The 5,000-nt window shown below is 49.6% G+C and overlaps 1 protein-coding gene across 1 annotated transcript in view; it reads left to right on the forward strand.

Moving 5' to 3' along the window:
* Nucleotides 1-5,000, forward strand: part of LOC306913783 (matrix remodeling-associated protein 8-like) — a gene marked incomplete at its 5' end in the record, with an annotated part of 24,256 nt that overhangs the window by 14,251 nt on the left and 5,005 nt on the right. The window lies entirely within an intron of this gene.

The following is a 5,000-nucleotide window of genomic DNA, read 5'->3' on the forward strand; positions in this document are numbered from 1 at the left end:
GATCTGCTATATGTGTGTGTAGATCTGCTATATGTGTGTGTAGATCTGCTATCTGTGTGTGTAGATCTGCTATATGTGTGTGTAGATCTGCTATGTGTGTGTGTAGATCTGCTATCTGTGTGTGTAGATCTGCTATCTGTGTGTGTAGATCTGCTATATGTGTGTGTGTGTAGATCTGCTATATGTGTGTGTAGATCTGCTATATGTGTGTGTAGATCTGCTATCTGTGTGTGTAGATCTGCTATCTGTGTGTGTAGATCTGCTATGTGTGTGTAGATCTGCTATATGTGTGTGTGTGTGTAGATCTGCTATCTGTGTGTGTAGATCTGCTATGTGTGTGTGTAGATCTGCTATGTGTGTGTGTAGATCTGCTATGTGTGTGTAGATCTGCTATATGTGTGTGTGTGTAGATCTGCTATATGTGTGTGTAGATCTGCTGTGTGTGTGTAGATCTGCTATGTGTGTGTAGATCTGCTATATGTGTGTGTGTGTAGATCTGCTATATGTGTGTGTAGATCTGCTATCTGTGTGTGTAGATCTGCTATGTGTGTGTAGATCTGCTATATGTGTGTGTAGATCTGCTATATGTGTGTGTAGATCTGCTATCTGTGTGTGTAGATCTGCTATATGTGTGTGTAGATCTGCTATATGTGTGTGTAGATCTGCTATATGTGTGTGTAGATCTGCTATATGTGTGTGTAGATCTGCTATATGTGTGTGTAGATCTGCTATATGTGTGTGTAGATCTGCTATATGTGTGTGTAGATCTGCTATATGTGTGTGTAGATCTGCTATCTGTGTGTGTAGATCTGCTATATGTGTGTGTAGATCTGCTATATGTGTGTGTAGATCTGCTATCTGTGTGTAGATCTGCTATCTGTGTGTGTAGATCTGCTATCTGTGTGTGTAGATCTGCTATCTGTGTGTGTAGATCTGCTATCTGTGTGTGTAGATCTGCTATCTGTGTGTGTAAGGCTGATGATCAGGTCAGTAGGGCAGAAACACACAGTATGGAGAGACAATCAGGAGGTAATAACATCTGTCCCAGCATGCAGCAACAACACAAGAGCCGCAGCGTCTGGATCTCATTTTGGGTTGGAACACGTGGAGTGTGTGTGTGTGACTGTGTGTGACTGTGTGTGTGTGTGTGTGTGTGTGTGTGTGTGTGTGTGTGTGTGTGTGTGTTTTTTAATGAACGAAGGTGAAGGAGAGAAAGCAGGCCTTCTGGCCTTTCAGCACGCGCACATGCACACGCACGCACGCACGCACGCACGCACGCACGCACGCACGCACGCACGCACGCACGCACGCACGCACGCACGCACGCACGCACACAGCTGGAGCTGATTGTTCAACTGTTGTTGCTCTGTGGTCGTGGGAGACATTATAGCATCGTTAGATTTATTAGACATCCTTAATTATTAACATTAATTTATTATAGATCCTTTACATCCTTAACACCAAGTGGTAGCGCTTCTGTCACATTACACGCACGCACACACACATACACACGCACGCGCGCGCGCACACACGTACACACACATGCACACACACAGGCCTTCACAGATTGCTCAGCGAAGCACAAAACAACATTATACTCGTTTTAATGAAAGTACAAAAAACACACACACAAAAACAAATTAGTGTGGAATGTTTCTGTTGGTGTTCTTGGTGAAGTGAAGTGAGGAAATCATGCTTGTACTGTCGTGTCGTACAATGTTTTATAACTTTTTAATTTAATTTAATCCCCAGATGCTCAGCATTAGCCTGATTTACACCCAGATGTGCATCGGCATGAGACGCGGACTGAAAATAGCCGATCTACAAGCTCACATTGTGAGCTTGTAGATCGGCTATTGTTGTGTGTGTTATTAGGAGAACAAACAGATAACAGGCAAATGTTGAATTGTGGAGACTTCTTGTAAATGAAGTCATGCAGATGTTCAACCCATGACCGTAGGACGTGTGGGAGCGTCATAACTAACCCATGACCGTAGGACGCGTGGGAGCGTCATAACTAACCCATGACCGTAGGACGTGTGGGAGCGTCATAACTAACCCATGACCGTAGGACGTGTGGGAGCGTCATAACTAACCCTAACCCGTAGGACGTGTGGGAGCGTCATAACTAACCCATGACCGTAGGACGCGTGGGAGCGTCATAACTAACCCATGACCGTAGGACGTGTGGGAGCGTCATAACTAACCCCTGACCGTAGGACGTGTGGGAGCGTCATAACTAACCCATGACCGTAGGACGTGTGGGAGCGTCATAACTAACCCATGACCGTAGGACGTGTGGGAGCGTCATAACTAACCCATGACCGTAGGACGTGTGGGAGCGTCATAACTAACCCATGACTGTAGGACGTGTGGGAGCGTCATAACTAACCCATGACCGTAGGACGCGTGGGAGCGTCATAACTAACCCATGACCGTAGGACGTGTGGGAGCGTCATAACTAACCCATGACCGTAGGACGCGTGGGAGCGTCATAACTAACCCATGACCGTAGGACGCGTGGGAGCGTCATAACTAACCCAACCCATGACCGTAGGACGTGTGGGAGCGTCATAACTAACCCATGACCGTAGGACGTGTGGGAGCGTCATAACTAACCCATGACCGTAGGACGCGTGGGAGCGTCATAACTAACCCATGACCGTAGGACGTGTGGGAGCGTCATAACTAACCCATGACCGTAGGACGTGTGGGAGCGTCATAACTAACCCATGACCGTAGGACGTGTGGGAGCGTCATAACTAACCCATGACCGTAGGACGTGTGGGAGCGTCATAACTAACCCATGACCGTAGGACGTGTGGGAGCGTCATAACTAACCCATGACCGTAGGACGCGTGGGAGCGTCATAACTAACCCATGACCGTAGGACGTGTGGGAGCGTCATAACTAACCCATGACCGTAGGACACGTGGGAGCGTCATAACTAACCCATGACCGTAGGACGTGTGGGAGCGTCATAACTAACCCATGACCGTAGGACGTGTGGGAGCGTCATAACTAACCCTAACCCGTAGGACGTGTGGGAGCGTCATAACTAACCCATGACCGTAGGACGCGTGGGAGCGTCATAACTAACCCATGACCGTAGGACGTGTGGGAGCGTCATAACTAACCCCTGACCGTAGGACGTGTGGGAGCGTCATAACTAACCCATGACCGTAGGACGTGTGGGAGCGTCATAACTAACCCATGACCGTAGGACGTGTGGGAGCGTCATAACTAACCCATGACCGTAGGACGTGTGGGAGCGTCATAACTAACCCATGACTGTAGGACGTGTGGGAGCGTCATAACTAACCCATGACCGTAGGACGCGTGGGAGCGTCATAACTAACCCATGACCGTAGGACGTGTGGGAGCGTCATAACTAACCCATGACCGTAGGACGCGTGGGAGCGTCATAACTAACCCATGACCGTAGGACGCGTGGGAGCGTCATAACTAACCCAACCCATGACCGTAGGACGTGTGGGAGCGTCATAACTAACCCATGACCGTAGGACGTGTGGGAGCGTCATAACTAACCCATGACCGTAGGACGCGTGGGAGCGTCATAACTAACCCATGACCGTAGGACGTGTGGGAGCGTCATAACTAACCCATGACCGTAGGACGTGTGGGAGCGTCATAACTAACCCATGACCGTAGGACGTGTGGGAGCGTCATAACTAACCCATGACCGTAGGACGTGTGGGAGCGTCATAACTAACCCATGACCGTAGGACGTGTGGGAGCGTCATAACTAACCCATGACCGTAGGACGCGTGGGAGCGTCATAACTAACCCATGACCGTAGGACGTGTGGGAGCGTCATAACTAACCCATGACCGTAGGACACGTGGGAGCGTCATAACTAACCCATGACCGTAGGACGTGTGGGAGCGTCATAACTAACCCATGACCGTAGGACGTGTGGGAGCGTCATAACTAACCCATGACCGTAGGACGTGTGGGAGCGTCATAACTAACCCATGACCGTAGGACGTGTGGGAGCGTCATAACTAACCCATGACCGTAGGACACGTGGGAGCGTCATAACTAACCCAACCCATGACCGTAGGACGCGTGGGAGCGTCATAACTAACCCATGACCGTAGGACGTGTGGGAGCGTCATAACTAACCCATGACCGTAGGACGTGTGGGAGCGTCATAACTAACCCATGACCGTAGGACGTGTGGGAACGTCATAACTAACCCATGACCGTAGGACGTGTGGGAGCGTCATAACTAACCCATGACCGTAGGACGTGTGGGAACGTCATAACTAACCCATGACCGTAGGACGTGTGGGAGCGCCATAACTAACCCATGACCGTAGGACGTGTGGGAGCGTCATAACTAACCCATGACCGTAGGACGTGTGGGAGCGTCATAACTAACCCATGACCGTAGGACGCGTGGGAGCGTCATAACTAACCCATGACCGTAGGACGTGTGGGAGCGTCATAACTAACCCATGACCGTAGGACGTGTGGGAGCGTCATAACTAACCCATGACCGTAGGACGTGTGGGAGCGTCATAACTAACCCATGACCGTAGGACGTGTGGGAACGTCATAACTAACCCAACCAATGACCGTAGGACGTGTGGGAGCGTCATAACTAATCCAACCAATGGATTGATAGGACGTGGTGTACACATGTCCTATCGCATTTTCATTGATATCAAACGAGAGAAAAATATTCAATTTTTTTCCCTTTTGGGGGGGGGGGGGGGGGGGGGTGCACCGTACTCCTTGCTCTTCGTGCACGCGTGTTGTCGTTCACTTCCCTGTTTAGTGCTCAGAAAGAAAGGCTCGTATCTCCTGATCTAAGGAGCTCTCCGTGGTTTTGACCAGATGGATATACTAAGCTCTTCATTTCTGACTTCAACACGCCTCTCGTTCAACGCGAGGGATTATTCAGCGACTTTATCGTAATCATAGCGAGGTGAGCAAGCAACATTATTTCTCCCGTTTTTGTACGGAACGGAAGG

Source organism: Electrona antarctica (genome assembly GCF_951216825.1).
Source record: "Electrona antarctica genome assembly, chromosome: 21".
NCBI lineage: Eukaryota > Metazoa > Chordata > Actinopteri > Myctophiformes > Myctophidae > Electrona > Electrona antarctica.